The sequence below is a fragment of the Ranitomeya variabilis genome, chromosome 4, assembly GCF_051348905.1.
Source record: "Ranitomeya variabilis isolate aRanVar5 chromosome 4, aRanVar5.hap1, whole genome shotgun sequence".
NCBI classification, from domain to species: Eukaryota; Metazoa; Chordata; class Amphibia; order Anura; family Dendrobatidae; genus Ranitomeya; species Ranitomeya variabilis.
The window spans coordinates 206,180,255-206,205,636 of NC_135235.1; the positions used below are offsets into that span (position 1 = coordinate 206,180,255).

The 25,382-nt window shown below is 42.0% G+C and overlaps 1 protein-coding gene across 5 annotated transcripts in view; it reads left to right on the forward strand.

The window, feature by feature from the left end:
* The first annotated feature begins 301 nt into the window (after positions 1–301).
* The window catches only part of LOC143768618 (galactoside alpha-(1,2)-fucosyltransferase 2-like), a 34,424-nt gene continuing 9,343 nt past the window's right edge, over positions 302–25,382 (forward strand). For 2 of the 5 annotated variants that reach the window (XM_077257258.1, XM_077257262.1), the window contains exons 1-2: positions 302–403; positions 11,745–11,916. The gene's annotated coding sequence lies outside the window, so the exon portion shown is untranslated. Of the gene's footprint in view, positions 404–4,702; positions 4,844–11,744; positions 11,917–19,934; positions 20,076–24,835; positions 24,945–25,382 lie in introns of those variants that run through there. The other 3 variants (XM_077257259.1, XM_077257261.1, XM_077257260.1) reach the window with 3 other exon arrangements.

Sequence of the window (25,382 nt, forward strand, 5' to 3'; positions counted from 1 at the left end):
CCAATCACGCCCCCAGCACTGATTGGCTGCTTTCGGTCACTATACAATCAGTGATGTGGGGGGGTTATACACAGCTCAGCAATCTGAGAAAACTGATTATACCACAACTGCTGCACCTAGTAAACTAAGTGTTACATCGCCGGAATCAGGCTCTCTGCCCCTACATCATGCAAATGTCTGATTACATAGGAAAAATTGGCTGATAGATTCCCCTTAAAATGATTTCTCCACTGTCTGTTAGGTGTTGGTGACATCCTCCCTAGTCTGCTCTCATCCTCCATACTACAGCTCATCCTGTGATGTCACAATCAGATGTCGGAGTCTTCCAGTCTCCGTGGCACTTGCTGTCAGTATAGAGGTTTCATACCTGGCCAACGCTGGATGCTTGGCAGTTGGCATACAGGTAATTGGTGACTAGTGAAAATCTCTGAAACTTTAAAAGGAGGTGAATCATGTGTCCCTCTGATGCCACCAATGGGTGGTCCCCACCACGAAGAGCGTGAATATTAGTTTTGAGATGGATACAAAGTAACATTGAGCAACCAATTACATAGACATGGGGAAATTAATTTGATTGATTGCTCTTGACAACACTTGTTTGCATGCACGAAGACACGGAGGCAGGTTTATGAAAACTGTTGTAGGGTTAAGAATCATTTTGTTTTTTGTTTTATAAAGATCCATTTGGTCAGTCTTCAGATTGTAGAGGAAAACCCCTTTATTCCATCTAAATTGGGAAATTAAGATACAATTTTGTTTATCACACACATGATACCTCCCCCAGTGCTTCCCTCACACCATATGATGGTGCCACAGTGCCCTACACACAATATGATGCTCCCACAGTGCACTACACACAGTATGATGCCCCCACAGTGCCCTACACGCAGTATGATGCCCCCACACACAGTAAGGTGCCCCCATACATAGTATAACGGCCACAAACTGTCTTCCAAACACAGTATATTAGTATATTGGCCACACAGTGTTATGCTGCTTAACATAGACACACAGTATGAGGTATCTGCAGTGCCCCCTAACATAATATGATGCCCCTACACTGCCTCCCACACATTGCATGATACCCCATAGCTCTCACACACAATATAAGGCCCTCACAGTGCTCCCTTACTCCCAATTATGTATATAAAATACATTATATATATTTATTTCACCTAGCCCCGTTCCCATGATGATATATCGTCAGCACAGTTGAATGGTAGAGAGTAAATAACCTTCCACCCTCCGCTCTTATATTCAACTGTATATGTGTCTTAACAGTACTGTCCCTCTGCATCCAGGAGGCATGATTATTTGTTCAAATAATCTCACAATAATACACCAGCTGAATATATCTGTATTTTATTTATTTATTTCCATTTATTTTACACAGATCTTCAATTTCCCTGCATGTGCATGAACGTAAAGCTAAAGGGATTTCCTTATCATCATTAATGGGCAAAATTGCTAAGTTCTTTGCAAAAATAAGCAACTTTGCAATTTACGTGTTTAAAATTTTTTTACTGTTCTTCCTCAAGAATGAGGGATTAATAACTTTACTGTTTACTTCTCCATGCCTGTAATCACTGCTCTGAAGCTGGCCAGATTGCTGGATCCACCAGTTTGTGTCCTGCTGCACTCCTTCAACATTGCAGAGGTAACGTTCCCTCTGCATGCAGCGTGGGAGAGCGCCACACAGTTAATCCAATGGTATAAACCCCTTTCTCCACTACACATTGGTCTGGCATTAGTTATGGGGCCAGTAAGAGCTGCTGCTGGTTGGTGGAGAGAGGTGAAGAAAAAGTGTGTACATGCCGAGTCAGAACTAGAGATGATGTGTACTGATTTGCCCGAACCAGTCCAGCAACCAGGTCAATTATCTCTGGTTGCTGGATAGAAGCTCTGAGGGCCGCCTCATACATTTCGGCATCCTCAGCTCTTCTTTTGATTAGCCGCCCCGGTGTGACATCATAGTTGCGGCGTGACGCACATGTGACTTTGTGCCAGACCGACAAATCAAAAGAACTGCCAACGCCAGGAGGTAGTAGATGGTTCTGAGGGCTCCTATCCAGCTGACTTGTCCTTTGCACTGGATCCTTTCAATCGAGTAGCACCGACACTAGTCAGAATCGAAAATACGAGGACAAGGACAAAATCAGAGTCAAAGGAATCGTAAAGGAAAGTCTGGTTTAAATACATGAGGCAGGAACGTTGGGCAAGCAGTGGTCAGGCAGTCATGGGGTCAAATCCAATCAAGCTGTGTATGGTCACATAATGTAGCATCTGATAACTGCCCTTAAGGCTTGGGTCACACGAGCGTAAATTCTCTCATCTGAGAGAATTGGGCCAATCATGCATACGCTATACGTTCTCACACCCATCAGCCTATCAAAGACTAGGAACAATTTAGTATTTTTACACTTGGATTGCCAGATTGTTACACCAGTCATGCCATCATTTAGCTAGGGTGGCAGAATCGAAGTGCCATCAGGACAGAGATTTAGAAAGTTTTGTTTTGATGGTGATATAATTAAATATACAGTTGGTGATGATGAGCGACTATCCAATGGTACAGGTTGCATATACTAACCAGACTCCATGTTGGAGCATTGGGTTCCCCTCCAAGCAACAGTGTCCAAATGCAACTACTACTTCTGCTCCCCTATAGCTGTGCCACAGCTTTACTGTGTGGACGCAAATTTCAACCTTAGGTAATTTCAACTTTGCACCTTAAAATAACAGTTAAAAGAAATCCTTTTCCCCCTTAAGACCAGTCAGTCTGCAATTTGATCTTGCACAATGCATCAAACATCCTCCACTTCTGGGAATTTCAACAATACGCCTGATGGAAACAATGCGGTTGTGGCTCAGGTTACTGAGGTTGTGCCCATCTTGTTCTCAGAAGTGGTGGCTCCACTCAATGCAAGGAATGCATCATTCTCAAAATAAGAGGGTAAAGAAGAAAAAGAAAGGTTATCATCAGAAAGCTCTTAGGTTTGCAGCCAAATCTTTGTTTCATGGGCAAATCATGAAAGAACACACCCATTAGAGGTCTACATTCGGCGCATTACGTCATGACCTTTCGTTAGGGTAGGACCAGACAATGATATAAAACACAAAGCATTCTTAGGAGGAATATGTTTGATAAATGTAATTTTAATGGGTTGTTCGGTATAGAAAAATCCTTTGTTGTGCACTTCTAAATAGTGAGGGGTTCTCTGTGATCCTCTTCTTTTGGCCATAGTGGAGAGCGGTTACAAGGAGCTTCTCTTGCTCAGGAGGACTTTTCTTATCTTACAGTACACAGACAACACAGTGATTTTAAAGAAGACCTCCCATAAAGTTCAGTTAAGTTTGATGGTCGCCAAGCATGGACAGCCCTCTTCAAATGATCCCACAGATGTTCAATGATATTCAGGTCTGGGGACTGGGATGGCCATTCCAGAACAGTGTAATTGTTCCTCTGCATGAATGCTTGAGTAGATTTGGAGTGGTGTTTTGGATCATTGTCTTGCTGAAAGATCCATCCCCTGCGTAACTTCAACTTTGTCACTGATTCATGAACATTATTGTCAAGAATCTGCTGATACTGAGAGGAATCCATGCGTCCCTCAACTTTAACAAGATTCCCGGTGCCAGCATTGGCCACACAGCCCCAAAGCATGATTGAACCTCCACCAAATTTTACTGTGGGTAGCAAGTGTTTTTCTTGGAACGCTGTGTTTTTTTGCCGCCATGCATAACGCCTTTTTGTATGACCAAACAACTCAATCTTGGTTTCATCAGTCCACAGGACCTTCTTCCAAAAAGAAATTGGCTTCTCCAAATGTGCTTTTGCATACCTCAGCCGACTCTGTTTGTGGCGTGCTTGCAGAAACGGCTTCTTTCGCATCACTCTCCCATACAGCTTCTCCTTGTGCAAAGTGCGTTGTATAGTTGACCGATGCACAGTGACACCATCTGCAGCAAGTTGATGCTGCAGCTCTCTGGAGGTGGTCTGAGGATTGTCCTTGACTGATCTCACCATTCTTCTTCTGCCTTTCTGATGTTTTTCTTGGCCTGCCACTTCTGGCCTTAACAAGAACTGTACCTGTGTTCTTCCATTTCCTTACTATGTTCCTCACAGTGGAAATTGACAGGTTAAATCTCTGAGACAGCTTTTTGTATCCTTCCCCTGAACAACTATGTTGAATAATCTTTGTTTTCAGATCATTTGACAGTTGTTTTGAGGAGCCCATGATGCCACTCTTCAGAGGAGATTCAAACAGGAGAACAACTTGCAAGTGGCCACTTTAAGTAGCTTTTCTCATGATTGCATACACCTAGCTATGAAGTTCAAAGCTCAATGAGGTTACAAAACCAAAAAAAAGTGCTTTAGTAAGTCAGTAAAAAGTAGGTAGGAGTATTTAAAACAAGAAAATGATAAGGGTGCCCATACTTATGCACCTGTCAAATTTTGTTTGAATGCAGATTGCACATTTTCTGTTAGTACAATAAACCTCATTTCAAGGCAGAAACATTACTGTGTCCAACAGTTATTAGATATATGAAACTGAAATAGCTGTTGCAAAAAAAACAATTTTTATAAAACATTAAGCTTAAGATTAATAGGGGTGCCCAAACTTTTTCATATAACTGTATATTTGTTTCTTTGAGATAGGGGATTGAACCAGATTCATAAGTCAAAGTATATGTATATTAGGGCTGAGGGCTGACTGGCTGCCGAAGGCAAGGGGATCAAAATGTACAAGGTGCACATTCTGCAGTCAGAAGAAGTCGTCACTGAAGTCCGGGCCTGATGGAGAATAAAAGAGAATGTCTGCAACCAGAATAGACGTCCACTGTGAGTCACAGGAATTAAACAGGATTAATCACTTCTCTTGATGCCTATTATACTAAATCATTGAAAAATAATAACAGATATGTCCATTTTTGATTAAGAAACAGCCAGCATTTGAATGCCATCAGGGTATCATCACAGTGCTGTCTGCTTTTTACTGTCTAATGGGTAGGAGAAGCTTAAAAACCTTTTATTTTTGCATAAAACAAAAACATATACCGCGCTGATGGTAAAAACGGGTACACAGACCCCAAAAATGTTATAGAAACTCATGAAAAAAAAATAAATCAAAATTTAACCATTTTTCTTAGACAAAAAATTTGAGGCCAAGGGTGTACATCCTTTTGTGGTCTGAGGGCTAAAATAGAAAAAAAAAATACAACCACAGTGCCCTTATGGCAGTGCCAGTTGCAGTGCCGTCCATTAGTATCAGCACTATCTCATGTTTTTAATAAATTAATTGAATCTCCCTGAAGGGACCTGAGAGTAGCGTTTCTAATATACTGATATTAAAGCTCAGTGGCTGAAAATCCTAAAATAACCAAAGTTGGCAAATACAATTGATATTCAAAGCGCTCAGAACTCTGTATTTCACCCCCTAAAAGCAGCATGTCAGAGCCTTTTGTCTGCCTGGTTGCCCATGGATACGTCCTTTACTTTCCTGCATGACAGGTCGCACATGCTCAGTAGATACTTGTTATTCTATACTGGATATCATCCTCCTTTTCCACAAGATCATCCTTACTTTTTTCTCATTAAAAGCATGAATATATATGTCCATACTTGTTATAAAGTACACCCCTACCTATAATAATAATATGTTTACAACTGGGCCTTCATCTACACTGTCTAAAGGAAAAACTCTCTCTGTTGCTCATAGCAACCAATCAGAGCTCAGCTTTCATTTCTTAAACAGCTCTGGATAAATGCAAGCTATGCTGTGATTGGTTAAGGGAATCCAATACAGACTTTGGTGCTAAGAGAGGACACATAGAGGGAACCTTACTAAAACACAAAGAAATAGAGGATAGAGGATTAGAAACTTTTACACAGGACACTAGGACAAATAAGAAATACTTTTATTGACATAATATTAGGAACTAAGCCCAGCGTCATGTCTCCTCCGCAATTAGCAGATCATAGGAGGAGCACCTAATGTTATCTCTGCATGAGGGAGAGCGGGGAGACTGGAGAAGAACCAGAGGATTGTGGGAAATGTAGTTTATGCCACATGGGCAGCACTTAAGGACCGCCCACTTCACACCAAGCACAGAGACACAAGTATGGAGGAGCTGGAGACAAAAGAAAAAAAGATGCAAATAATTGGTCAATGAGATTTTGAAGGCACGGTTGGGTTACTTTAGAGAAGTGAATAGACTACAGGGAGTTTGAAAAAAATAAAAAAATTCTGGGCTCACCCCCTTTAAGGCAGAATAACGTGGCTCAGGTACTTTGCTTTCTCTTGGGAGAGCAATTACATCCATGGTCTTGACACAATGTTGCCTATCTAATTCAGCCAACGTCAAGGTAGAGAGCTTTCTGCTACACAATCCAATGTCCATGACCAAACATTAGTATTACCAGTTTGTTGATTTGATGAAAGAACCCAAATGATGACTCCTCCAAAATGAGTATTCTGGTGCACATCGTCAAAGTGACATATTTGACATATCAAATCAATCTTTTCTTGGACTAAAGAGCAAAAATCCCTCTGTGTGTGCTCTGCAATGTATAGAGACATCAGGATAGCTAGTCTTATCCCACCAGCTCAGAGTTAATTGCAAATTAAAAGAGAGAGCCTGCAAAAGGGGAAAACTGATAAACATATACACTGTGTTCCAAATTATTATGCAAATAATAGTTCCTCATATTTTCTCTAAATTACCTATCTGAATTGCAGTCATTGTTATTTTCCAGTCATCTACTATTCTAGTATAACTGCAATGTTTGGGAACAAACTGCCTATGAAAACAGTATCTTTTTTTAAAAAAAATAAACACTCAAAATGCATGTTCCAAATTATTATGCACAGCAGAGTTTTCAACCTTTTTTTTAATTTTGAACAAAAAATGGTCAATTGTGAAGTTATAAGCATTATCAGCTTATTACAAAATGAAATCAAACAGTTTTCAAGTGAAAACTTTATTCTAGGTGATGTTACATTTGCACATAGGACCCCCTGTTCGAAAGAAGCTTCTGAACTCTCTCGTCCATTGAATTTGTCAGTTTTTGGATGGTTTCTGCTTCAATTGTTTTGCATGTGGACAGAATCCCCTCCCAGAGCTGTTGCTTAGATGTGAACTGCCTCCCGCCATCATAAACACTCTTTTGCTGATGCTCCAGAGGTTCTCAATGGGGTTGAGGTCAGGGGAAGATGGTGGCCACACCATAAGTTTGTCCTCTTTTATGCCCATAGCAGCCAGAGATGCAGATGTGTTTTTTTGCAGCATGAGACGGTGCATTATCATGCATGAAAATGATCTTGCTGCGGAAAGCACGGTTCTTCCTCTTGAACCATGGCAGGAAGTGTTGTTTTAGAAACTCCACATAGATTATGGAGTTCATCTTTACCCCTTCAGGGATCATAAAGGGGCTGACAATCTCCCCATGATTCCAGCCCAAAACATTACTCCACCTCCTCCTTGTTGGCGCCATAGCCGTGTTTTCATGGGGTGTCCATCAACCAGCCATCCTCCACTCCATCCATCTGGACCATCGAGCGTTGCACGGCACTCATCGGTGAACAAAACAGTTTGAAAGTCAGTCTTCATGTATCGTTTGGCCCACTGGAGCCGTTTCTGCTTGTGTGCAGTGGATAGAGGTGGTCGACAGGATGGCTTACGCACAGCTGCAAACCTCTGAAGGACCCTGCATCTTGTTGCTCTGGGGATGTTGGAGGCACCAGCAGTTTCAAAAACTTGTCTGCTGCTATGACAAGGCATTTTTGCAGCTGCTCTTTTAACCTTACGCAATTGCCTGTTTGAAAGAGTCCTCAATTTTTCCTTATCAGCACGCACACGTGTGCGCTGGGAATCAGCTACATACTTCTTGATTGTGCGATGATCACGATGAAGTGTCTTGGCAATGTTGATTGTAGTCATGCCTTGACCTAAATACTCCACAATGTGTTGCTTCTCAGCAGCTGACACATCCTTTTTCTTTCCCATTTTGGCAAAAAATGTAGGCTGCTTAATAATGTGGAACAGCCTTCTTAAGTAGTCTTGCCTTTATTTGGACACACCTGCCAAACTAATTTGCACAGGTATCTGCAATTGCTTTCAGTGATATAAAGAGCCCTGACACACATCACCATCAAGGAGTTTAAATGACAAACAAAAAAATTCGAACCTTATCACTCCTAAACTCTTTGTGCATAATTTGGAACACAGTGTAGGCTAAAAGCCATATAATAGCAAGAAATAAATATCATTAACATGCAGGAATTTGTAGTGTATGATATTTTGCACATGGAGGAATTAACGTGGAAAGATAATAATAGAAAAGAATCAACCCTGGTGCTGGCTCCTTCTTTGTGTCTAAGAGGGATGTTTCCCTACATCCCTGTAATGACTATCAAGGGTTTAACAAACTCACCATTGAAAACAAGTATCCCCTTTGATTTCTGAGCTGTTTGACAGAATCCGTGGAGCAAAGATCTTCTCCAAATTGGATCTGCGAAGGGCTTACAACCTGATTTGTGTCTGCAAGGGTGATGAATAGAAAACAGCCTTTAATACCCGTGACAGCCACTTGTTATGCCTTTTGGTCTGAGCAACATGCCCGCCATGTTTCAGAAGTTCATCAACGACCTCTTTCGGGATCTCCTCTACATTTCTGTGGTTGTGTATTTGGACGACATTCTGATTTTCTCTACTGATCTAGCTACCCATAGAAGGCACGTTTGTCAGGTTCTGCAGCATCTATGGGAGAACAATTTGTTTGCCATGTTATCGAAATGTATCTTCGAGAAACCCTCCATGCCTTTTCTTGGCTTTTTTGTTTCCAGTCTGGGCCTCAAAATGGATCCTGAAAAGGTTTCTGCTGTTCTTTTCTGGCCTCGTATCCAAGGCTTGTGGGCCATCCGGTGGTTTATGGGTTTAGTCAACTTTCACAGACAATTTATTCTGCATTTTTCTTTCTTCATGGCACCCATTTCCGCCTTAACACCTTAAGAAGGTGGCTAATGCCAGAGTTGGCCATGTAGGCCTTCCAGCATTTGAAAGAGGCCTTAGCAAAAACCCCGTTTCTGCACCACCCCAATCCCAACAAGCAGTTTCTCTTGGAGGTAGTTGCCTTTTCTATCTGTGCTGGGGCTGCACTCCTGCAAAGAACTTCTTCTTCTTCGAGGAAGTCTGTCTCTTGCGTTTTTTTCTCCAAACTGTTTTCACCAGCTGAGAGAAACTATACCACTGTAGATTGTGAGCTTCTGGCCATTAAGATGGTGCTGGAGTAATGGCCACATGTATTGGAAGGCACCAGCTCTCCGGTAATAATATACACAGATCATAAAAATCTGACCTTCCTGCATTCTACCCAACGATTGAATCCACTTCAAGCCAGGTGAACACTGTTTTCCACTCTTTTGAACTTTCATTTACACTTGCATCCTGTGGAGAAGAATGTCAAAGCAGATGGCCTGTCTCGATCCTTTGATGTGACCGATTCCGAGCCTCAGCACATCATTGACTAGGCTAGGATTATTGAAGCAGCCCTTGCCCTTTTAAAAGACATTCATCTGGGCAAAAACTTTGTCCCTACTGCTACGAGGAATAGAATTCTATCCTGGGGACACAAATCCAAGTTGGCTAGTCATATGGGCATGGGCAAGTCCACTAAGCTGATTGCTCTCCGCTGCTGTTGGCACTCGCTGTTAAAGCATGTCTGGGACAAGCCTGCTGGTCTCCTCCAGCCTTTTCTGGTTACTTCAGCTCCCTGGCAATATATTGCTCTGGACTTCATCATGGACTGTCTCCAATAGGTTACAACACCATCTGGGTTGTGGTGGATTGGTTCTCCAAGATGGCTCACTTTATTTCCCTGGCTGGCCTTCCCTCCGCACCAAAGCATAGTTCTTCCAGAAAGTTTTTAATCTCCACGGTCTTCCTCTGCACATAGTCTCTGACTGTGGAGTCCAGTTCACTTCTAAATTCAGAAAATCTCTTTACAAGCGGCTGAATATGCAGCTTAATTTTTACTCCACGCATCATACACAGACCAAAGGGCAAGTGGAAAGGCTAAATCAGATTCTTGAAAACAACCTTCACCACTTTATCTCTGCCTGTCAGGATGACTGGGTACAACTACTCCCCTGGGCAGTTTTCCTACAACAACCACGTTGGAGAGTCTTATGGAGTATTTCCATTCTTTGTTGTTTATTCCCAGCATCCTTAGTTGCCCTTTCTTATGTATACTTTCTCCGGGATACCAACAGCTGACTCCTCTTATGGCGACTTCCTTCACATCTGGTGGCAAATTCAGTCTTCCCTCCTTAAGATAGTGTTTCGGATGAAGATTCATGCAGACAAGAAGAGAGGTTCTCCACTTCATTGTCACCATGGGGATAAAGTTTGGTTGTCTTCCTGAAACATTTGCCTGAAGGTGCTTGTGTACAAGTTTGCTCCCCAATACCTTTTTCTATTTAAGATTCTCAGGCAGCTCAACCTGGCGACCTGTAAGCAACAGCTGCTACCCAATCTTTGGATCCTGAATTCCTTTCACGCCTCACTCTTGAATCTGTTAGTCCTAAATTGTTTCTCCAAGGCCCATACTCCCCTACGTCCATTCCTGAGGGTCTTTTGAGGTTTGAGGTTAAGGACATCTTGGATTCTAAGAAGGTCTGGGGGAAGACCTTCTATTTGGTGGATTGAAGAGGTTTTGGTCCCAAGGAAAGGTCTTGGGAACCTGCTGGGAACATCTGAGCCCCTGGCATTCTCTAAAGGTTCCTCCAACAGTCTGGCCAGAAAAGGAGGGATCGTAAGGGGTGTGTGTACTGTCACGCAGTTGACTCGCATTGGTGCTAAGTGCCATGCTACTCGCTTCGGTCACCTCTCTGCTCTTCCCAGTCTCAGGCTGCTTCTTGGAGCTTTTCCAACACTGCTGCATCCTCTTGCTGTTGGTGAGTCTCCAACTGGCTGTAGGGAGGAGTGGCCAGATTCTGCAGGAACCTAATCCCATTGTGTCCTGCCAAGATAAGCTTCCCTAGGTTATCCCCAAGCAGTAGAGGGTTTATTAGACAGCTCCTTCTACTACTTCTCACCTGATCTAAGGTTCTAGTTCAGTTCCTGTTAAGTTTCCTGTAATGTGCTCTGTTGTATTGTCTACCCTATTTTCTCACCTGGCTAGCCTACTCGTTTATTTTGATTTTCCTGCTCCTGACCTCGGCTACATATATTCAACCTGTGCTGCCTGCTCTGACCTCGAATTGCCTGACCACGTCTTTGCCTTCGTCCACGTGTACCTCGTACCTGTGTCTCTGACCCTCCGGTCAGCTGCTACAGACCCGGAGACTGCCCTGAAGTGGTACCTGGTGACAACATGTGACCATCAGATGCTCTAGTGAATGCCAGGTAGTCATTTAGTTACGCCCTTCCAGGGTAAGACCGGACCACCAGCATTACATACTAAAAGGTGTCTATAACACATCCTAAATATGGGGCAAGTCATTCAAGAAATGCAAATTGTTTATATGCAAATTAAAATTTAGATTAATAAATAAGCCACATTGTGATGTTCCAATGAGTTGCGCCACATGGAAATTCTACTCTGCTAAATTGGCATGTATCCACATATGTAGTCTTTATACCATAAGGATCTATAAAAAAGCAATTGCCTTGTTTGATCTCTTACAATAGTCCCTTGTGTCCCTCCTTTCTTTACTTTAAACTTCAACTTTGTATGTTCACAGGATTACAGACGAACAAACCGCAAACATAAATGACAGCTATTCTTGGACCAGGTTACTAAAGTAGGACCTGTCGAGAACGACAAGGTGTTGGCTGTGAGTCTGTAACATCACATCATGCTTCATTGCATCTATAATCCATCTAAGATATTATGAAATACGTTGCACAGAGAAGGTAAGCCCGTTGGGAGGTGATCACTGATAGATCGTGGACAAGGCACTAAGTTTGCACCCGGATTTTATATCAATTTATTTGGTATTATTTTTTTATTTTATTAATTTTTCATTGTACTACACTATATTATCATTTATTATGCAGAATGGTAATATTACAATCTTATACTAGACTATGTCCAACATGCTAATATGATGTATGATGTTATATTATCTTTTACTATTACCTTAAATGTTATGCTATAGATCTAATATTATTCTGCGTCTAATGCTATACATTACTAATACTATATCTAATGCTACACTCTAATCTAATGATATACTGTGCTCTGCTATATTATCTAAGGCTATATTATATGTAATAATACTATATACTATGTAAATGTATTCAATACTGTATGTCATGCTATATTATGTTGTACAGTGCCTTGAAAAAGTTTTCATACTCCATGAACTTTTCCAAACTTTTTCATGTTACACCCACAAATTTAAATGGATTTTATGTGATATACCAACACATGTAGAATTATATAAAATGATACGTGTTTTTTTAATAATTTTAAAGAAGTTTTTTTTTTATTATATGTGTGCATATGCATGTAATGTAGTGTGAGTGCATTGATATACTCTCCTACCACTGCTCTCTCCGGTGTCCAGCTCCGATCTTCTCTGCTTATCGGTGACGTTACGACAATCGCGACTAGCCAGCTAACTCTATACATGAGCCAGAATCCTCTTATCAATATAAGCATATGGAAACCTCATTCTCATGTTCCATAGACTTAAATTGTAAAAGCCACTTCTGGGTCACGCAGATCGCAGTGTGACCAGGAGAGCCTGCAGAGCGGTGACGTTGCTGAGAAGAGGAGAAAATGGTGCTAGACACCAGAGAGAGCAGTGGCAGGTGAGTGTATTAATACACACAGGCGGCATTACATGCATCTATACAAAAATATTTAGAATTGAGAGTCCTCAGTGGTTGATACCTTTTAATGGCTAACTGAAAAGATGGTAACAAATTGCAAGCTTTCGAGACTACTCAGGTCTCTTTATCAGGCAAAGACTAAAACAAATTCTGAAGAATCACATATTTATGCACAACATAGTATGGAAAAAAAAAAAAAAAAAGGGAGAGGGGAAAAAAACCATGGATAAGCCAGGTGACATGAAGCAGAATTACCATGGGTGATAAACAGTTACGTCCATAAATATTGGGCCAATTCTTAGATAAGGACTGTTTTATTGTCCTGTGATTAGGGTCTGTTTCTGTTGTGATGACCCCACATGGTCTGATGGGCAAGTTCATTAGTTGATGTAAAAAGACATAAATCCGTGTGACACATTCATTCCTGCATTTAGAGTGTCAAAGGTCATCATCAGTTTATATTCCCAGACTCTCCTGTCTTTCTGCGATTTGAAGTTACCCTATAACCCCTTAAAGACCGCCGATACGCCTTTTAACGGCGGCCGCTAAGGGTACTTAAACCACAGCGCCGTTAATTAACGGCGCTGTGGAAAAAGTGAATAGCGCCCCCCAGAGTTGGATTTTCTCTGGGGTCTCGGTTGCCGAGGGTAGCCGAGACCCCAGAGAACATGATTCGGGGTTTTTTTACCGACCCCCGAGTTGCGATCGCCGGTAATTAACCGTTTACCGGCGGTCGCAACAAAAAAAAACAAACAAGATTTGCCATTTAATTTCTCTGTCCTCCGATGTGATCGCACATCGGAGGACAGAGAAATAGTGTCCCTGATGGCCCCCAATAGCCCCCCAATACTCACCTATCTCCCCCGGTGCTCCTCGTGGCTCCTGATGGGCGCCGCCATCTTTTTTCCGGGAAAAAATGGCGGGCGCATGCGCAGTGCGCCCACCGCCTGGCACCCGGAAGATCTTTGGGGTCTCGGCTGCCGGGGGTAGCCGAGACCCCAAAGAACATGATCGGGGTCGGTTTTTACTGACCCCTGTTTTGCGATCGCCGGTAATTAACGGTTTACCGGCGACCGCAAAAAAAAAATAAAAAATAAGCGATCTGTAATTCTCTGTCCTCTGATGTGATCGCACATCAGAGGACAGAGAAATAGGGGGATTCGGGGACCCTATCATACTCACCCGGTGTCCCTGGGTCCTCCTGCGTCTCCTCTTGCCGAGTTGGGGCTAAAATTAGGGTTAGGGTTAGGGCTAGGGTTAGGGTTGGGGCTAAATTTAGGGTTAGGGTTGGGGCTAAATTTAGGGTTAGGGCTAGGGTTAGGGTTAGGCTACTTTCACACTAGTGTTTTTTGGCTTCCATCGCAATGCGTCGTTGGAGAAAAAGCGCATCCTGCAAAAGTGCTTGCAGGATGCGTTTTTTCTCCATTGACTTGCATTAGCGACACATTGCGACGGATTGCCACACGTCGCATCCGTCGTGCGACGGATGCGTCGTGCTTTGGCGGACCGTCAGCACAAAAAAACGCTACATGTAACTTTTTTTGTGCGACGTGTCCGCCATTTCCGACCGCGCATGCGCGGCCGGAACTCCGCCCCCGCCTCCCCGCACCTCTCAATGGGGCAGCGGATGCGTTGAAAAAAACAGCATCCGCTGCACCCGTTGTGCGGCGCTTACAACGCTAGCGTCGGTATGTCGGCCCGACACACTGCGATGGGCCGAGTACGACGCTAGTGTGAAAGTAGCCTTAGGCTTCTTTCACACTTGCGTCGGTACGGGGCGGTCACAATTGTGCACAACGTGGGCAGCGGATGCAGTTTTTCAACGCATTTGCTGCCCAGTCTATGTCCTGGGGAGGAGGGGGCAGAGTTACGGCCACGCATGCGTGGAAATGGCGGACGCGACGTACAAAAAAAAGGTTACATTGAACTTTTTTTGTGACAATGGTCCGCCAAAACAACGGATCCAGTGCACGATGGACGCGACGTGTGGCCATCCATCGGTAATACAAGTCTATGGACAAAAAAGGCATCCTGTGGGCACATTTGCAGGATCCGTTTTTTGTCCAAAACTACGGATTGCGACGGATGCCACACGACGCAAGTGTGAAAGTAGCCTTAGGGTTGGGGCTAAAGTTAGGGCTAGGGTTAAATTTAGGGTTAGGGTTGGGGCTAAAGTTAGGGTTAGGGCTAGGGTTGGGGCTAAAATTAGGGTTAGGGCTAAAGTTAGGATTAGAGTTGGGATTAGGGTTAGGGTTTGGATTAGGGTTGGTATTAGGGTTACGTTTGGGATTAGGGTTGGGATTAGGGTTACGTTTGGGATTAGGGTTGGGATTAGGGTTACGTTTGGGATTAGGGTTAGGGTTGGGATTAGGGTTAAGGTTAGGGTTGGGATTAGGGTTAGGGGTGTATTGGGATTAGGGTTAGGTTTGAGGTTAGGGTTGAGATTAGGGTTAGGGGTGTGTTGGATTTAGGGTTTTGATTAGGGTTATGGTTATGGTTGAGATTAGGGCTGTTTTGGGGTTAGGGTTGTGATTATCGTTAGGGTTGTGATTAGGATTTTGGATCATGTTGAGATTAGGGTTAGGGGTGTGTTGGAGTTAGGGTTGGAGTTAGAATTGGGGGGTTTCCACTGTTTAGGTACATCAGGGGGTCTCCAAACATGACAGCCAATTTTGCTCTAAAAAAGTCAAATGGTGCTCCCTCCCTTCTGAACTCTGCCGTGCGCCCAAACAGTGGTTTACCCCCACATATGGGGCATCAGCGTACTCGGGATAAATTGGACAACAACTTTTGGGGTCCAATTTCTCCTGTTACCCTTGTGAAAAAAAACTTGGGGGCTAAAAATCTTTTTTGTGGGAAAAAAAATATTTTTTTATTTTCACTACTCTGCATTATAAACTTCTGTGAAGCACTTGAGCATTCAAAGTTCTCACCACATATCTAGATAAGTTCCTTAGGGGGTCTAGTTTCCAAAATTTGGTCACTTGTGGGGGGTTTCTACTGTTTAGGTACATCAGGGGCTCTGCAAATGCAACATAACACCCACAGACAATTCTATCAAAGTCTGAATTCCAAAATGGCGCTCCTTCTCTTCCGAGCTCTGCCGTGTGCCCAAACAGTGGTTTACCCCCACATATGGGGTACCAGCATACTCAGGACAAATTGGAGAACCAATATTGGCATCCAATTTCTCTTGTTACCCTTGTGAAAATAAAAACTTGGGGGCTAAAAAATCTTTTTTGTGGAAAAAAAAAATATTTTCTATTTTCACTACTCTGCATTATAAACTTCTGTGAAGCACCTGGGCATTCAAAGTTCTCACCACCTATCTAGATAAGTTCCTTGGGGGGTCTATTTTCCAAAATGGGGTCACTTGTTGGGGGTTTCTACTGTTTAGGTACATTAGGGGTCTGCAAACGCAACATAACGCCCGCAGACAATTCTATCAAAGTCTGCATTCCAAAACGGCGCTCCTTCCCTTCCAAGCTCAGCCATGCGCCCAAACAGTGGTTTACCCCCACATATGGGGTACCAGCATACTCAGGACAAATTGGACAACAACTTTTGGGGTCCAATTTCTTTTGTTACCCTTGTGAAAATAAAAACTTGGGGGCTAAAAAATCTTTTTTGTGGAAAAAAAAAATATTTTCTATTTTCACTACTCTGCATTATAAACTTCTGTGAAGCACCTGGGCATTCAAAGTTCTCACCACATATCTAGATAAGTTCCTTAGGGGGTCTAGTTTCCAAAATTTGGTCACTTGTGGGGGGTTTCTACTATTTAGGTACATCAGGGGCTCTGCAAATGCAACATAACACCCACAGACAATTCTATCAAAGTCTGAATTCCAAAATGGCGCTCCTTCTCTTCCGAGCTCTGCCGTGTGCCCAAACAGTGGTTTACCCCCACATATGGGGTACCAGCATACTCAGGACAAATTGGAGAACAAATATTGGCATCCAATTTCTCTTGTTACCCTTGTGAAAATAAAAACTTGGGGGCTAAAAAATCTTTTTTGTGGAAAAAAAAAATATTTTCTATTTTCACTACTCTGCATTATAAACTTCTGTGAAGCACCTGGGCATTCAAAGTTCTCACCACCTATCTAGATAAGTTCCTTGGGGGGTCTATTTTCCAAAATGGGGTCACTTGTTGGGGGTTTCTACTGTTTAGGTACATTAGGGGTCTGCAAACGCAACATAACGCCCGCAGACAATTCTATCAAAGTCTGCATTCCAAAACGGCGCTCCTTCCCTTCCAAGCTCAGCCATGCGCCCAAACAGTGGTTTACCCCCACATATGGGGTACCAGCATACTCAGGACAAATTGGACAACAACTTTTGGGGTCCAATTTCTCTTGTTACCCTTGTGAAAATAAAAACTTGGGGGCTAAAAAATCTTTTTTGTGGAAAAAAAAAAAATATTTTCTATTTTCACTACTCTGCATTATAAACTTCTGTGATGCACTTGGGCATTCAAAGTTCTCACTACACATCTAGATAAGTTCCATGGGGGGTCTAGTTTCCAAAATGGGGTCACTTTTGGGGGGTTTCTACTGTTTAGGCACATCAGGGGCTCTCCAAACGCGACATGGCGTCCGATCTCAATTCCAGTCAATTTTGCATTGAAAAGTCAAATGGCGCTCCTTTGCTTCCGAGCTCAGCCATGCGCCCAAACAGTGGTTTACCCCCTCATATGGGGTGTCGGCGTACTCAGGACAAATTGTACAACAACTTCTTGGGTCCATTTTCTCCTGTTACCCTTGGTAAAATAAAAATTTGGAGGCAAAAAGATCATTTTTGTAGAAAAAATGCGATTTCTGTGAAGCACCTGGGGGTTTAAAGTGCTCACCACACATCTAGATAAGTTCCTTAAGGGGTCTAGTTTCCAAAATGGTGTCATTTGTGGGGGGTTTCCACTGTTTAGGCACATCAGCGGCTCTCCAAACCTGACATGGCGTCCGATCTCAATTCCAGCCAATTCTACATTGAAAAAGTAAAACGACACTCCTTCTCTTCCAAGCTCTGCGGCGTGCCCAAACAGTGGTTTACCCCTACATATGGGGTATCGACATACTCAGGAGAAATTGCACAACAACTTTTGTGGTCTAATTTCTCCTGTTACCCTTGTGAAAATAAAAATTTGGGGGCGAAAAAAATCATTTTTGTGAAAACAAATGCGATTTTTTATTTTCACGGCTCTACGTTATAAACTTCTGTGAAGCACTTAGGGGTTCAAAGTGCTCACCACACATCTAGATAAGTTCCTTAAGGGGTCTAGTTTCCAAAATGGGGTCACTTGTGGGGGGTTTCCACTGTTTAGGCACATCAGGGGCTCTCCAAACGCGACATGGCGTCCGATCTCAATTCCAGCCAATTCTGCATTGAAACAGTCAAACGGCGCTCCTTCTCTTCCGAGCCCTGCGGTGCGCCCAAACAGTGGTTTACCTCCACATATGGGGTATCGGCGTACTCAGGAGAAATTGCACAACAAAATTTGTGGTTAAATTTCTGATTTTACACTTGTAAAAATAAAAAAAAAATGGTTCTGAATTAAAATGTTTGCAAAAAAAAGTTAAATGTTCATTTTTTTCTTCCACATTGTTTCAGTTCCTGTGAAGTACGTAAAGGGTTAATAAACTTCTTGAATGTGGTTTTGAGCAGCTTGAGGGGTGCAGTTTTTAGAATGGTGTCACACTTGGTTATTTTCTATCATATAGACCCCTCAAAATGACTTCAAAGGTGATGTGGTCCCTAAAAAAAACATGGTGTTGTAAAAATGAGAAATTGCTGGTCAACTTTTAACCCTTATAACTCCCTAACAAAAAAAATTTTGTTTCCAAAATTGTGCTGATGTAAAGTAGACATGTGGGAAATGTTATTTATTAACTATTTTTCGTGACATATCTCTCTGATTTAAGGGCATAAAAATACAAAGTTTGAAAATTGCAAAATTTTAAAAATTGTCGCCATATTTCCGTTTTTTTCATAAATAATCGCAAGTAATATCGAAGAAATGTTACGACTAACTTGAAGTACAATATGTCACAAAAAACATTCTCAGAATCAGCGGGATCCGATAAAGCGTTCCAGAGTTACAACCTCTTAAAGTGACAGTGGTCAGAATTGTAAAAATTGGCTCGGTCATTAAGTACCAAATTGGCTCTGTCACTAAGGGGTTAATACAAGTAATTTCATGTCCATAATGTTATGATTTGGGAGACAGAAATGTATTGCCACAAGTATATCCATTCTTTTTTCTCTTATTGTATGGCGATGAGAGTTCATCCTTGTTCTCAGTTTCTGCCCTGTCACCCCTACATACAGACCCCCAGTTGGACATTTAGTACAAATAATTAGGTACACCACATTAGAAGTGATGCAGCTGAAAGTACCTGGTATCTTGTAGTCCTGATGTGAATTGGGGATCTTTATCTTGTCCGTGGTCATTATAAATGGAGGTAACTACTAGAGGTACCCGGTTATTTTCTTCTTTAGTTTTGTAATGTAGCAGGTGATTCCTTGATATTCTGGTGGCTCTTGTGATCTGATTTTCAATTGTTCTTGGATGGTAGCCCTGATTCAAAAAGGTCTTTCTGAGGTCTGAGGTCTTTCTGAGACCTAACCTTGCTTTACTCTTCTCCACAACTTTATCCCTGACATGTCTGGTGTGTTCCTTGGTTTTCATGATGCTATTTGATCCCTAATGTTCTCAAACAAACCTCTGAGGCCTTAACGGAACAGCTGTAGTTATACTGAGAATAAATTACACACTGGTGGACCCAGGATTTTTACTTTTCTAGAAGATCCCCTTTAAGTCGTACTGTGCTATCCTATATCTTATGCCATAACATATTATTCTAAGTTATGCTAACATTTTGCTATTATTATGTTATCCTAAGCCATACTATACTATGCTGTATTATACAACAGTGTACTATGCTGGTTATGTTATGCTATACTGTAGTATGTTATACTTTACTATGTAACACTGGGCAAAAAAAAAAGAAGAAGAATACAGTGTTTGAAATTCATTGTTTTAAAGGTTAATTCTTTGAGTTCCTTCTTCTGCTGAAATATCTGTGGTTCCATCTTCCGTCTTTTTTGACATGTGTCTACCAAGTGTTGCAATCGTGAGCTTCTGAGTATATTATGTATATTATGCAAAGTTTTTGGCTGGCAATGTATTTTGATTTGAGAGAGCGCACGGGGTATTCTGGAGGATGGGAACCAAGGTAAGACATTGGGGAACGGGTTAGGAGACTAACTACAGACAAACTTTAAGTATAGAGAAAGTTGCAAGACTTGTTACATACGGTAGTTCTGTTGGTAAACTGTACAGTAGAAGGGGAAGAGCTCCAATACTAGACAAGTTGTTTTCTAATCACTGGAAATCCTCTACTAAGAATTTTAATGTTAGGACATATTCACACATTGGATTTGAAATTTGTCAAGACTGGCATTCTGATTTCTACTTGCGTTTACTGCGGGATGGCAGCAAATCTGCAGAAGATTTACAAAAGCTCCTCTGTGATTTGAGACACATGGCAGCCAGCAGGTTCAGCTCCTGAGCCCGCTCCATACAGCCCTTGTAATGAAAATAGGTAAGGTGTTAAAGGGAATTTGTCTAAAATATTTACCCTAGACAGAGGAAAGATATATATCTTGGTACCGTGTCAGCCAGTAGATAGAAAAATGTTTAGAATTGAGAGTCCTCAGTGGTTGATACCTTTTAATGGCTAACTGAAAAGATGGTAACAAATTGCAAGCTTTCGAGACTACACAGGTCTCTTCATCAGGCATAGGCTAATACAAATTCTGAAGAATCACATATTTATGCACAACATAGCACAGACATACATCAACTAAGGAACTTGCCCCTCAGACTATGAGGGGTCATCACAACAGAGATCCCAATCAGAGGACAATAAAACACTCCTTATCTAAGAACTGGCCCAACACTTATGGACATAACTGTTTATCACTCATGGTAATTCTGCTTCATGCCACCTGTCTTATTCATGTTTGTTTGTTTTTTTCTGTGCTATGTTGTGCATAAATATGTGATTCTTCAGAATTTGTATTAGTCTATGCCTGACGAAGAGACCTGTGTGTCTCTCCCAGTAATATAGGCTGGATGTGATGTCTATGTGTCTCCCAGTAATATAGGATGGATGTGAGCTCTGTGTGTCTCCCCCAGTAATATAGGCTGGATGTGAGCTCTGTGTGTCTCTCCCAGAAATTTAGGCTGGATGTGAGCTCTGTTTCTCTCCCAATAGTATAGACTGGATGTGAGCTCTGTGTGTCTCTCCCAGTAGTATAGACTGGATGTGAGCTCTGTGTGTCTCTCCCAGTAATATAGGCTGGATGTGAGCTGTGTGTGTCTCCCAGTAATATATGCTGGATGTGAGCTGTGTGTGTCTCCCAGTAATATAGGCTGGATGTGAGCTCTGTGTCTCTCCCAGTAATATAGGCTGGATGTGAGCTCTGTGTCTCTCCCAGTAATATAGGCTGGATGTGAGCTGTGTGTCTCTCCCAGTAATATAGGCTGGATGTGAGCTCTGTGTATCTCCCAGTAATATAGACTGGATGTGAGCTCTGTGTATCTCCCAGTAATATAGGCTGGATGTGAGCTGTGTGTATCTCTCACAGTAGTATAGGCTGGATGTGAGCTCTGTGTCTCTCCCAGTAACATAGGCTGGATGTGAGCTCTGTGTGTCTCCCAGTAATATAGGCTGGATGTGAGCTCTGTGTATCTCTCACAGTAATATAGGCTGGATGTGAGCTCTGTGTATCTCTCACAATAGTATAGGCTGGATGTGAGCTCTGTGTGTCTCCCAGTAATATAGGCTGGATGTGAGCTGTGTGTATCTCTCACAGTAATATAGGCTGGATGTGAGCTCTGTGTATCTCTCACAGTAGTATAGGCTGGATGTGAGCTCTGTGTGTCTCCCAGTAATATAGGCTGGATGTGAGCTCTGTGTATCTCTCACAGTAATATAGGCTGGATGTGAGCTCTGTGTCTCTCCCAGTAATATAGGCTGGATGTGAGCTCTTTGTGTCTCTCCCAGTAATATAGGCTGGATGTGAGCTCTGTGTGTCTCTCCCAGTAATATAGGCTGGATGTGAGCTCTGTGTGTCTCTCCCAGTAATATAGACTGGATGTGAGGTCTGCGTATCTCTCCCAGTAATATAGGCTGGATGTGAGCTCTGTGTATCTCTCACAGTAATATAGGCTGGATGTGAGCTCTTTGTGTCTCACCCAGTAATATAGGCTGGATGTGAGCTCTGTGTGTCTCTCCCAGTAATTTAGACTGGATGTGAGGTCTGAGTGTCTCTCCCAGTAATATAGGCTGGATGTGAGCTGTGTGTGTCTCCCAGTAATATAGGCTGGATGTGAGCTCTGTGTGTCTCCCAGTAATATAGGCTGGATGTGAGCGCAGTGTGTATTTCCCAGTAATACAGGCTGGATGAAACTTTTGCATTTCTCTCCAAGTAATGTAGGATGAATATGACATCAATGTGTATCTCCCAGTAGTACAGGCTACTTACTTTCATGTAATCAGTACAGCTCTAAAGCTCTACTTAATCTCTATTCCCACTTGTGTATAGCCTGTTTTCTCTGTTCTTTTAATGATGCTTTCTTTATTTCAACTGAAAACCTTGTAGAAGCCTCTCCCTTCCTCCTGCTATCTTCTCTAACCATGAGAGAAGGGAGTGGAGAGCAGAGAGAGCCATCATGGCCAGGATCTCTGATGGATTTGTTACATTTTTGAAAAAGTACACATCTAGATAAATGACTTACAGACATTCTGCAGAAGTAAAAGTGACACGGATACCAGTAAAAATACATATAAGCACCTTTGTGACTTACTGTATATGTGCTTTACTTTATAGGTAATAAAAAATAAATTACATCAGATTATGTATTTAGCACTCTTCATCTAATGATTTGCATTTTACCCTTTAGTGTGTTGTGGTGTGACACCTTTAACCCCTCCATGACCCAGCCTATTTTGGCCTTAATGACCTGGCCGTTTTTTGCAATTCTGACCAGTGTCCCTTTATGAGGTAATAACTCAGGAACGCTTCAACGGATCCTAGCGATTCTGAGATTGTTTTTTCGTGACATATTGGGCTTCATGATAGTGGTAAATTTAGGTCGATAATTTCTGAGTTTATTTGTGAAAAAAACGGAAATTTGGCGAAAATTTTGAAAATGTCGCAATTTTCACATTTTTCATTTTTATTCTGTTAAACCAGAGAGTTATGTGACACAAAATAGTTAATAAATAACATTTCCCACATGTCTACTTTACATCAGCACAATTTTGGAAACAAATTTTTTTTTGCTAGGAAGTTATAAGGGTTACAATTTGACCAGTGATTTCTCATTTTTACAACAAAATTTACAAAACCATTTTTTTAGGGACCACCTCACATTTGAAGTCAGTTTGAGGGTTCTATATGGCTGAAAATTGTACAATGCTATTGCAATAAGACAGTAACACTGATTGTCACGGTTGGCATATCTGCCATAAGCCTCTCTCTGCGGAAGACATTGCTCTGAGTGAACTCTTTGTGATACGCAATGTGCAGCAGAATGTTTTTCACAAGGAACTGGAATGTATACGGAAAAAACAAGACGTTCCTAAAAACAGCCCCATTGTCAACTTAAACCCAGTAATAGACGAGAGGTGTTTATTGAGAGTTGGTGGTCGTTTAAACAAAGCTAAATTGGATGAGGCAAAAAAGAATCCTCCAATTATTCCTGGTCATCACCATATCACCACTCTACTAATACTACATTACCATGAAAAAATCAAACATCAAGGCAGACACTTCACTGAAGGAGCCTTAAGAGCTGCAGGCCTCTGGATTATGGGAGCAAAGAATCCGGTTTCCCATTTAATTCATCATTGTGTTCAGTGTCGTAAGACAAGAGGAAAACTGCAACAACAACAGATGTCTGATTTGCCTGCCGATAGGACAAGCACAGAGCCTCCATTTACCTATGTTGGCTTAAACGTTTTTGGCCCATGGGCAGTCGCTGCACGTCAGACCAGAGGCGGACATGCGGAAAGTAAACGATGGGCAGTGTTGTTCACGTGCATGAGTGTACGAGCAATACACATAGAAGTGATAGAGTCCATGGATTTCTCCAGTTTCATCAATGCCTTAAGATGATTCTTCTCCATCAGAGGACCAGTGAAACAATTAAGATCTGATTGTGGAACCAACTTTGTAGGTGCCTGTCGAGAACTACAACTGAATTCAACACCAGTCCAGAACTTCTTCACAACCAATGGCTGTTCCTGGGTCTTCAATCCTCCTCATGCTTCCCATATGGGCGGATCATAGGAAAGAATGATAGGCATTACCGGTTGAGGATTGATTATCCATCCAATCAGTAGGAACTCTTTCAAGGAACTTGAACCTTTAGATTACAAATGGGTTGGAGACAATTTGACCTAGCGCGGCTACTCCAATCCAAAGATGGGTTATCCTTTGGATTACTTCAGGAACTCGTTATAGACATTCGTCTATCTTGTTATACAATATGTTATTGTTGCATTGCATACGTTGTTTTTATCTTACAGGTTGAGGTATCCCTCCATGCACTTCAGGTTAACACTCCCAATTTGAGACTGTTGGTATAGTGAAATCCAAGGATTTCAGACAGGGAGTGTGCTGTTCAGTTTATTCTGATAGACTTTCAGCCATACATGGACATTTATGTAATGGTAATATACTTAGTTCTATCATCTATTGTATTTGTTATACTTTGCTGCCATCTACTGGCCATTGCTCTATTACACTGTAATATTTTGTTATGGTACTTTCCCATAATACCTCTCTGTCTATAGCTCCTCCTATCTTTTTCCTTCTCTTCCTGTTTGTACTCCGTGCCATCTTAGAACACACATGTGCTGCAGAGCTGGAGAAAGGATTCTCTTGTTACCTCCAACCTGGAGCTTCTATTATCTCCAACCTGGAGCTTCTATTATCTCTAATCTGGTGCTTCTATAACAGCTCTAACCTATGGTCCTCACTCCTACCTCATCTTCATTCCTTCATCTTCCCTGACATCTCATCTCATCAAGGTACTGTAAATAAAGTCTGTTGAATTCATCACTGCATCATCCTTCCGGACCACCACATGCAGCTGATAAGGACTAGGAGCACAGGTTGGCGAGTAACGCTATCCGCCATTGTTTATACAGAGATTCGTGATCACATCCCTCAGACACATCTCATCCACGTATATCGGTGGCAGAATATATATATATTTATTTATTTATATATATATATATATATATATATATATATATATATATATATATATACTGTACATAAATATGATGCAGTGTAGCTTGCTGCCAGAGTGGTTTTCCCACTCAGCGATGGTGGAAGGAACGCAGATGTACACACTAGCCAGTTTGGAAACACTTTACTCGCAGCGAGGCAATAAACTTGACAGTTACAAAGAATCTCACAAAAGGCAACAGCTTGAACAGAGGTAGAAGAGTGGTATGACCAAT